Source organism: Tachysurus fulvidraco, chromosome 2 (assembly GCF_022655615.1).
Source record: "Tachysurus fulvidraco isolate hzauxx_2018 chromosome 2, HZAU_PFXX_2.0, whole genome shotgun sequence".
Classification (NCBI taxonomy): domain Eukaryota; kingdom Metazoa; phylum Chordata; class Actinopteri; order Siluriformes; family Bagridae; genus Tachysurus; species Tachysurus fulvidraco.
In genome coordinates, this window is record NC_062519.1 from 32522037 (window position 1) to 32534035 (window position 11999).

The window sequence follows — 11999 nt, forward strand, 5'->3', positions numbered from 1 at the left end:
TTGTCGCTTTCCAGATCTGCTCTCTATATTTCCTCATTGTGAACTGTACAGTCATTTGTCTCTGTTTTCCATGTTCTTTTTTCCCAACGCAATGCACAGAGTCAATGACATCCTCCAACTTGTGAACCAGATGTGGAGCTCTCTCACCGATGAGCCCGCACACTTCTCTACGGGGATCTTCGTCAGATTTCTCCTGCAGGCCATTGATACGGCGATTCCATCTTCTCTTGTAACGCTTCAATTCCACCATTCTGTTCCTCAATTCGGTTGCAGTTTTATTCAGTGTCGATTTCTTTGTTTTTTTTCTGCATTTTCTCTTTTACAGTCTTTTATCTCCGCTGCATTAAACTCAACTGCCTTCGAAATTTCTGCTATAATGACACTATTTTTCTGCATCTGATCCATTAAAACTTCCATCTTACGGTCTTGAGTGTCAAAACGTGCCATGAGAGCATTGATGGCTTGTAACAAGACCACATTGGAGATCTCTTCCTCGTCAGATTTCAACTTCATCATCTCGTTACCTTTCGCCGGAGTGATATGAGAACAATCACGCCATTTCGCGTTACCTTTTTCCATGTTGGGTGAAGTGGACTCCGCATTTACCCTGATCATATCTCCCGCCGGTGGAATAAGAATTTTCGGCGGTTTCGCGTTCTGTCGTATTTCTGCATTATAAAATTAAGATGCTGTCTTCATAATCTTTACATAAAGAAAAACAAGTGCCTGTACTAGAGCAATAACAGTAGTCAAAATAAAATTCGGAGATTGCACGAGCCGTGTCGAGGTAAACGTGCGCCTAGCCCGCCATTCACCCGGAAGTCCCCTTCTGTGTGTTGCCTTTTTCTGCGTGATTTGTTTAGAAACACGTCATTAAAAAGCGCTGAAACTCGGCCAATATCTGACACATGGTAATAAAAAATATATCTTTAGACAGCTTAAAGTATGTAGATTTAGAATACAACGAAATAAAAAAAACGTGTGTTTCCAATGAATAGAAATCATGTGAAACCAAGTAGAGGCACGGAATTTCCAGCTCAGGTCATTAACATACACACACACACACACGCTATTCACAGGTAAATAGTTCACACAATGAGTCACACGCCCCCCGGACAGTGGCTAGGATTTGAGGAACCTTTAATGTAGTGTGTTACTGTTGCATTTTTTTTTTTTAATGCATAGTATTGTAGCCCTACAGGATAGGATTTGAGGAACCCTACTTTAGTGTATTGTTTTATTGTTTTTGTTGCACTCTTTTTTTTTTATAATGTACATATTGTACTGTATTGTTTTATTGTAACAATTCCCTTTTAATGCTGTCCTTGCTAATGTGTATTTTAAATAATCCACAAAGGAGAAACATTCTTTCTTGTAGTACTGTTCTCACTCAGATCCTGGCTCAGTGATCCACAGCTCATTGTGTAATCCACAGAGTTTATGGTATTATGGTATTTCACATTATGGTAGCCCAGTTTGTGCTGAATACAGTGTAATAAGTCTTTTGCTAATAATATATTTGAAAGCAACTAAAAATAACCAAATGTAAGAGCATGTCAAAATCTCTCAAGGGGCCCAAAACACCCTCAGACTCCAGAGGGTTAAGAGAAACAGGGTTCTTATGCGCCACCTGGTGGATATTCTGTGAAGCGAAATACATTAAGGTGATTGCTAAGATAGCCCCCGAACAGACGTGCAGAATGCCGCGGCATACTGCGGCACTAATTGGCAAATGCCGCGGGAGAAGACGTGCGTTCTTAAAGGCCACATCTGTAGGTCACCGTGAATCGGAATAGTGTAAAGAACATGGCCCACCTCGCAGGGGTTCATGCGCTTGGCGGCGCGAAGGTACTCCAGGTTCCAGTGGTTAGTGAGCACGGTGCATGCCCTCTAGCCAGTGCTACCTTCATGGCTAGCAGCTCTTGGTCCCCATGTCGCAGTTACGCTCCGTCAGGGATAGCTTGCGCGAAAAGTATGCACATGGAAACATCTTGTTGGCCGGGCCCTGGCGTTGAGACAGTACGGCCCCCACCTCTACTATAAATGGTCTGGATCCGGGTGGTGGAGGATGGGAGCCGAGGTGAAGCTCGCTTTCAAGCGGCGGAATGCAGTTGTAGCCTCATGGGACCAGGTAAGCAGAGTGGACGCCTTTTTGGTCATAGAGGTGAGCGGGGCCGCAATCATACTGAAACCGGGAATGAAGCGGCGGTAGAAATTTGACTCGGTAGTCAATGCACGGGCGGAGACCTCCATCTTTTTTCTTCACAAAGAAGAATACGGAGGTTGCCGGGGAGACTGAGGGTCGGATGAACCCTTTCTGGAGCTCCTCCTCGATGTAAGCTTTCATGGCCGCTGTCTCTGGCTGTGACAGCGGGAATATTCTTCCTCTGGGCAGAGTGGACCCGGGTAGAAGCTCTATGGCACAGTCACTGGGCCGGTGTGGTGGCAGTTCGGTGGCCCGTGTTTTGCTGATTGCTTCTGTCAGGTCTTGGTACTCCGATGGGAGTTCGGAGGTGGTGGAAGCGGAGCATACAGAGAGCGTGGTGCTGGGTCGCGGGGTTTCTGTGGGGAGTGGCTGATGTCGGCGGCATGCTTTGTCACAGCTTGAGATGTGCAGGTCTTTCCAGGAGATGACGGGGTTGTGAAGCTGGAGCCAGGGCAGGCCTAGGACGATGACGTGACACGGGGAGTGGATGATGTGAAAGGGCAGGTATTCTTGGTGGTGAGGGCCCACCTGCAGCCGGAGACTCCTGGAGATGTGAGTGATGCGGCCCTCACCGTCGTCTACCGCCTCCACTACCAAAGGAAAAGCCCATGGTGTTACTGGCACGTCATAAGCTTGAGCATACGCCCTCGATATGAAATTACCCGTGGTGCCGGAATCGATTAGCACGGACAGACTAATCATTTTCCCCCGTATTTCAACTTGTACTTGCACCACAGCACAGTTCAAAGGTTGAGGAACGAGCGGATAGGACCCACCGATGTCTTCCGCCTGCCGGGAGTCTTGTTGGGACAGGCGGCCAAGTCTGTGTCTGGCTTCTTCGCAATAGAGGCAGAGCTTAAAGCGGAAGCGTCTTGCTCTCTCCTCAGACGTGAGGTGCCTGGCGTCGAGCTGCATGGGTTCGGGATCCACCAGTCGGGTAGCGTGAAGGGGTTCGCGCTCGTATCGGGCGGCGCATGTTGGAGGTCGACACATCCGCATCAAATTGTCGATGCTGATGGACAGGTCAATGAACTCCGTCAAATCCCTCCCTTCATCACGGCAGGCGAGCTCAGCTTGCACGTCCGGATGCAGCCCTTTGAGGTATAACACCTTCAGTGGTCTCTCCCCCCAACCCACCTCGGCTGCGAGTGTACGAAACGTCAGCACGTACTCAGCGGCTGAGCGATCACCCTGGGATATGGCCAACAAACGAATTTCGGAACCTATAATCGTTCAAAATTTTCCAGGTCGATTATTTCGATTACTTTCCCATTAAAAGCACTACCACGTGTGAAGTCACGTGACCCCGCTCCGTTACGTTACTCCACCGACATGTCGAGCATGGAGAGCTTAAACACTCAGACAACTGTGCAACAAGAGCAGCTTGTATCAAAGAGAAACACAGTCTCCGTTGTTTGGACACATTTTGGCTTCGGTAAGGATGACATCGAACAAAATGAAGTCAGATGTAGACACTGTAGAAAAACAGTTGACGCCCAAAGGTAACACCACCAATTTGTTTCAACACTTGGAGCACAATCACGTTACTGAATATGAACAGTGCATTGCTCAAAAAACAAAACAATAAGAGACTGACAAGCGCCCAGCAACAAGTGCCTCCGCAAAGCAGGTCGATAACAAATGCATTCACAAATGCCAAACAGTATGAGAAGAGTTCAAGAAGATGGAATGAAATAACTGACGCTATTTGTAATTACATCGCAAAGGATATGACTCCCTTGGCCACAGTGGAGCAAAGCGGGTTTAAACACCTCGTTAAAACTCTCGACAGAAGATACACTGTGACATCGCGATCACATTTTTCTAAAACTGCGCAGGACGATGGACCCATTCTTGAGCCTTACTTTGCACTACATTGACGATTGGAAGCTGCGCCTGAGATGCCATGAGACGGCGTATTTTCCAGCCGATCACACGGCAGATATGATTGCGCAAGATCTGAAAGATATGCTTTCTGAATGGGACCTCGCGGAAGAAAAACTTTCAGCCATTATGACAGACAACGAGAAATGCACCGTTTAAAATATTATTTACAGGATTTACAAGAGTTATTTTATTTAGAAGAGATACTGCTTATTTTCTACTTTTAATATGAAAAACATTGAAAATTTATTTTGTTTCCAAAAGTGCAAGTTATTTATTTTTACTTTTTTTATATGAACAAAGTAACTGTTCATTTTAGGCAATGTGTGCTTTAATTTCAGTTGTTCAACATTCAGTTGTTCAATAAATAAACCATAGATAGTAGATATTGTGTGTTTCCAATTATTTTAAAATCAAGTAATGTACCCTTCATTCAAAAATCTCACTTGTAATATGTGAGCATATTTGCTAAACAAAACTTGTCAGCTTGTCAGCTGTTGGTGGTGTCCGGTGAGCTGCTGGGCTTGAGTGGAGCGCTGGGTGGCGAGCTGAAAGACGGCTGCTGGATCGCTCGGTGGCGAAGTCTTCTGTAATGAGGCGGAGTCGTATGGATCCATTTGCAGCGTTTATTATAATTTCGGCAGAACGGACAGGCAGGGAAAAAGCACACAAAAAAAATATCAGGGAAAGGCAGATCGGAGTCAAAGAACAGGCAGAAGGTCAGGGCAGGCAGCAAGGAATCAGAGAAACAGAAACAGAATCAAAACAATCAGAATCGCAAATCAGAAAAACACTCGGAATGACTGCAGAAGCAAGTCAAGACTTCGCAATGAGGTCAAGTTCATTTCCTTATTTATGCACGTCAGCTGATGGGGAACAGCTGGCGCTGCGATTAGGCTGAGCAGAGTATGGTGGGAAGTGTAGTCCGGAGGGCGCTTAGTATTCTGGAGACGTTTCTCTCCGTTGTGAGTGCGGAGGTGAGGCAGGTGTGCTGATCATGACACATGGCAACCTGATTTGTTCAATACTCATCTGAATGCGCCTGAAGTCTGAAGAATAGATTTTATTATCCCTGCTGGCACCTAAAAACATATCATTTTGCCAATCCAAGTCAAACCCATCCACACTAAGTGACTACCAAGTGGTACAACAGTCATTAAATCAAACAGTGATTCCCAGACAATGAGGATCTGGTATAGTTAACATTGCTGGCAATTAGCAGACACCCTTATCTAGAGTGACTTAAATTTTTATTAAGATTCCATGGGTAGGATTTCTAAACCCTTAGCCGATACAATTGAGCCCTGCATGTTTTTGAATGCACAATTAGAACCTAAAATAAGACAGTTAGTGGATATCTACATAATTTTAGATTTCAGTTATTTAACACCTTAATCAAACAGTGCACATGATCACGTGTGTACCCCAATTTTTTCTCACACAAAATTAGAGAAAGCTCCGTCACCCTCACAAGAAGCACAAACAACACATGAGCAAACTGTTAACATATGTCATTACTAATAAGATTAGACTTCCAGCTGTGTCATGATTTTTTTAGATGGCTTGGACTCCTGGATCCAGTTTGTGCTAGATAAAAAATAAATCAGAGAACTGTCATTTTCAGTGAAGCAAAATGTGGGGTTTGTTTAGGTGTTTTTAAAAATGTTCACAAAAATGTTTGTTGTATAGTTTTGAGAAAGTTTGAGAAAAGGGATTCATAGATTTTTTTTATACCTTATGTAAGATGTGTCCATCCAGTGCCCAGACTTGGAGAACAGACCGCAAGGGCTTTGTCTCGATGCCCAGCTGGTTGGCCAATTCCTCGTCCAGAAATCCATTCCAGAGTCAATGAACGTTGATGGTTAACAAAGAAGCGAATCTTGAGAAGTGGTTTGGAAGGAGCTGGAGACTGTGGGCTCACCGCTGGCGCTTCCTTCACCGGCGAGCCCTGATTTTTGCTGAATGCGAAGCAGCAATGTGACCAACCTTCCCGCTGTAGAGGAAATGTCCCTGGGAACACTGTCTCATTTTCTGTGGGCTAAAGGTGTCGCCAGCCAATTGCCATTGCCTGAACAGGACAGAAAACTTCCAGAAACTGTCTCCTGTAATGAAGAACTCAGTGGGGAGCCTGGAGTGGGAGGACGGGCACTGGGTACCATGAGCTGCAGGAAACCCTTTTGGAGCAGCGCTCCCGGATACATCGGTCAACGCGAGTAGCCAGGTTCAGGAGGTAGTTCGCGAGCGGGGAGTTCATCCTTGACCTCAGCTGCCAATCCCCTGTAGAAGGAGTCATACAAAGCAATGGTGCCCTATCCACTACTTGCCATAGCCGTCTGAAAGTTCACTGCATATTCAGCTATGGAGTGATTGACCTGAGATGTCTTCAAGAGTGACCGTGTGGCATTCTGTTGGGGACGGGTGGAGTTGAAAATCTTGCGAAGCTCTCTGCTGAATGCTTCATAGGAAAGGCAGGAAATTGACTGACGTTCTCATATGACTGCACACTGCATTATGAAAGTCCGGCACATTCCTGGTTCTCCGGAAAAATGCTAAGGGTGAGGCAGATGTGGCACCCATGCTGGAGTCGATACGGGGAGGGTTGAAAGAGGCTCAAGAGTTATGGGTACAGAGGTGACTGAACTGGAAAGAGCACTAAGCTGGCGGATGAGTACATTGGTGGCCTTCGTAAGGTCAGTTATCTGCTTCTCATGGGCTGCGGTGGTCTGAGTCAAATTCCAGAGGAGGGTCGTCAGGTCAGGTTGGCTGCCGAGTCCATAACTGGCTAGATGGTACTGTCTGGGTGGGCTGGAAGGGAGGACTCAAATGCAGGATGCCGATGTAAATAAGTCTTTTTCTTTGCATGTAGTGTGGGGTCACTCCAGACAAGCAGCAGACTCAAACTTAAGGTGTGGCTTAAGACTCAGACAAAGTGATTTCTATATTTATTTTTACAGTACAGATTTATCCATATACTTTATGAAACTGTTTGGATTTACTGAGACAGGCTACCATTTGAATTGAGTAAGATATTTCATATTTGCTGTTTCATAACTTCACCACAAAACTTTACTTTTAGATGGTACAGTATTTAAAATGCCAGATCAGTCCTTCCTCCATGAGTTAAAGGGATCTGCTCATGAGGAGGATTAAATAAGGATTTTTAGGAGGAAAAAAAAGCAAAATATATAAATTATATTTAAACCTTCTGAAGAGCAAATTGAAATCTATTAAAACTAAGCAGAAATTACAGCACAATCCAGACACTACCAAGATCACACCAGCTTTCCAAATTAAGTGCACAGGCAAGAGCAATTGTAAGAGAAGTGTCTATGAGACCATCTATAATACTTAAGGATTTACAGAGCTCAATGTGTGAAATAGGATAACCCATGCTGGCCCCAACAATATCATCAGATTTTTACAGATTCAGACTCTGTAGGAGAGTGGCCAGAAGGAAAAAGCTTCTATGACATAAAACCATGTTTGGAAAACCTGTTCCAGTCAACCAGAAGTCTATGTCTATGATCAAACTTTGCACCCCAACAAGACAATGAGCAAACGCACAGGGCATGGCCTGAAAATTGCTGTCAAGTAATATTTTCTATTTATCTAAAATTGACAAAAGGGCAAGAAAACAGTTTTAAAAATAAATAAATAAATCCCATAGAGATGCAAGAGAGCACAAATCTGTAAATGTTGAGTGTTTGGTGAATACTAGTAATGGGCGATATAAACGCTATACGATATAAACAATACAAAATTGGCCTACGATAGAGATTAATTCTATTGCACTATCGCGATAATGCATGTTGATGACACAATCTACCCGCGAAATTTAGAGCCACGAGCTGCAGCCGGCTGCAACGAATCATCATATTCGTCATCTTGAATAAACATGGCTGAAAGCGTCAGCAAAACAGAGGAGCTCGTGAAAAAGACCGGTGCAACATCTATTATTGGTTTGGATTTAAGTCCGACGAGCAGCAGAAAAATATACTCTGTAGAGTGTGTGGGGCAAAAGTTCCAGCTAAGAGCGGTAACACAACTAATCTGTTCTACCACCTCAAAACTAAACATGTCGTTGAATACCACCAGCATTGCCAGGCAGTGCAGCCAACGAAGAACGCAGGAACGAAAATACAGGAACTGATCCAAACCTCAATCTAACAGTCATTTTCAAAAGGTACTCCTTATATTAGAAAGAGCTAACAGGCTAACAAGCTAACATGCTAACACCAGACAGTTTTTCCTGTGCTTTGCATATTTTGTGTCCTTTAAGAAAAGAACTAAAACTACATTTGCACGATTTACTGTATATGGCATGGCACTACTGTAAAGAAACTTTTATACTTTAAAAATTCTCTTTAGTTGACGTACATGTTCCTAATACTGAAAGTATTTTATTTATTTATTTTGTGCTTTCATTTAGCACTTTATAATGTTTTCTTTTGAAGTATGTGCAATACACTTAGCCATGCCTAATACTTGAAGTATATCCCTAATTGACAGTGTCCATTTTTTTTATTAACAAGACACAAGTTTTAATTTCATTAGGAGAACAAAATGTTCAACACCAAATGCGTTACCTCGGCTGCAGGTTTGAAAAATGCTTTTATTTAAAGTATCTGTGCATTTACACAGAATAATTTTCTTTGCCTAATTAATACTGGAAGTATTTTCAGTACAGTGTATGTTCCTTAACTAAAAAGACACCAGTTTTTATGTTCTCTGCAACTTGGGTGGAGTTTAAGAACCAAGGACTTGAACTAAGTATAGTGCCTTTTAGAAGGAAAGACTTATTTATCTGCAACATTTTGTTGTATAATTACAGTTTTGCTTTTGCACAATAAATGTTCTCAAAACGACATATGTTTCTTTATTTCTTAAAAAAATAAATACATTTAGCAGTTTGGCTTTCCTAAGGTCTGTGTAACCTGTTCTGAAATGGTTCTATTATAATTTATATCACACAATATATATCATTATCGCAAGAGGCTGCAATGTATATCGCAATATGGATTTTAGGCCATATCGCCCATCCCTAGTGAATACTTATTAACTTATCAATGTTTTACTTTCAAATAAAACATTTATTTAACATTCATTTACTTTTAAATAAAAACATTTTAAATAAAACAATAAAACAAATCAAATTGATTTATTGATTTTAATTTATGTAGAGTCGTTTTAAAAAGAAGCAAAAATGCTGTTCTGTAAGCTTAAATTTGATGTTGCAAATGAATGACTGATGTTAAATTTAATTGAGCAATATGTTTATTTCCTTGTTTTACATCTACTTCACTGCAATCACCTAGAGATTGGTAATCCACATCTGAATTTCCAGACATTTGATCAACTTCTAAATTTCCATGGACTTTATCAACTCTTACCATTACAGCATCACTAGCTTGTTTTTCTTCAGAAATATACCCCAGAATCACAACCAATCACTCATTAACACCTGACTCTCCAACACCTCTGGTTATGAGGGATGTGGTAGCTCAGTGGCTAAGGTTACTGATCGGAAGGTCATGGGTTCGAACCCCTGGTCCACCAAGCTGCCACTACTGGGCCCCTGAGCAAGGCCCTTAACCCTCAGTTGCTCAATTGTAAGTCACTCTGGATAAGGGTGTCTGCTAAATGCCGTAAATGTAAATGTAAATGTGGTTACAGTATCACTCTTTAATTCACCAAAAGCATCTACATATCATGCAACATCTGAATTCAGAATCACCTACAGATCAATCACATAAATTTCAAGATATTTTATATAAAATTATATAATTTTACTAAGTCAGAATACTACGAAAATCTCTAGTGTGAGAATTTTAGATGGGTAGTGTTACCCGCTCTAGGCCAGAGAAACCCAGAGGGGCAAGTTGAATGTGTAACACTGCAGAGAAATAACAGACGTTGCGCTGTGAGCTCTTGCAATGTTTAATGAACTCTGACCTTTCTTTCTCTTTTCTCTCAGATAAGGTCAACATGAATCACAACTATTCAGATTCCGGGGAAAAAAAACAAATAACACAATAGGAAAATACATTTCTAATCAACTATGTCTTCAAGAGTCCATAAGCTCAAATAAAGTCTCTCTTTTCAAATAAAGTCCATATTGGTACCAGTAACTCAATAAGTCATCAATGTGAACAATACATTGCATCATATTAACAAATATTTATAAACGGTAATTTAAATCACAACTGTTTCCACTTACTTTACTCGCATATTCACAGTTTTCATAATCATGAACAAAGCATAAGTGCCTATTGCCTCTTTTCATTAACCAGGCTTTAAACACGCCATTTTGTTTCACGTTATTTATCACATGGCCGCCGCCATTTTGGCTCTAGCTCAAACACACACACCGCCATTTTGGCTCTGAACCAAATTTACATTAAACTTGCATATAATTATTTTCAAACTCAAAATCCATATAGAAAACTCTTTAAACACATTAACAAACTCCTTTTGTATCCATTTTAGCTTATCTTTTGCTGTTTCTTTGTACATATGTTCATGGATTTAACAATTTAATCGTGAATTTAACAAAACTAACAAAATAACTTTTTTAAACCGAATTGCATTTCTCGGTACTATCATGCATAACAACAACATCATAACTCATTTAATGTCATTTTTAAGTGATTGACAAACCATATTTTTGCTCACCTGCAGAGAAATAACAAAGACGTTTGCGCTGTGAGCTCTTGCAATGTTTAATGAACTCTGAACTGAGCTCTGCAACCTCTATATCTCAGAAACGCCCTCTACAGGAGGCAATTGATAATGACCAATTAAAGGTACATCCAATATTAATGAGTCCATAATACGCAGAACAATATCCGGTATATGTAAAAAAAAAAAAATGTTTGTCTCTACAATTTTATTTTGTGGGGTGTCTATTTTTCTTTACCTTTATTTCTTGGCCCTCTACAGTAGCACTGTCTCAGTTGGGATACTAACGTTTATCTTAATAAATGGCAAATGACATAAAATGCATTCTAGCTTTTTTCCACTAGTTTTAGCAAAATATGGTGAAATATTGTCATTTGTCATATGAATCATTTAATATACATTTGTAAGTTCTCTAGCCCAACTGAACTGTCGGCCATAATTATTTTTATTTCTTATTCAGTGTCAACAACTAATAGTCCCTCCTAACATCTAAGCAAAGCTGCAATCATTAAGCACATATATTTTTCCATCTTTCTACACATTGTATTTTCAGATACTTCGGGTACTAAATGTGCTTTGGGACGCACAATGACTTTCTCATAATGTCTAATGTCATAATTACACCTAATGGTATAAAGTTATTATTTATAGAATGAGTCACTGGGATAAATTACTGGTTTTGTTGTTTTGGTTAAGCAAAGATTTTCAGAAATTCAGTTTGACTACGTTTAATATACTTATCCAACCTAACCAAAGATTTTTTTTTCATAAATATAAAAAGTTATGTGAACAACGCTTTGCACGTTCATCTAAACAATAAAATCTGCAAACATATCAATTTGAATGAAATAAATTTTATCTAGGGACTACACCCACATTATGACTCTCTCTCTCTCTTCCTGGTTAAGATAGTTACTAAATACAGAGACTGCCAAAAAAAATCAAAGGCATGAATCATCACACATCACCTGCCGGTTCAACCAGACTTCGGTATCTCTGCAGCTGACACTTGACGACACCCAAACTGTCGTTGTGTTCACCTCAAAAACTCACATTACAATAAAAGTGTATAGCAGCTGTTAAATGAGCTAACATTTGACTTGTTAATATTACACACCAAGAAGTAATGAATAGGTATAATGCAAGTTATTGTCCATGAAGCGTTTGATATGCTTTGTGAAATCAGGCAAATCTTGGCCATGATTATTATCAATAAATGTTTTATTAAAAA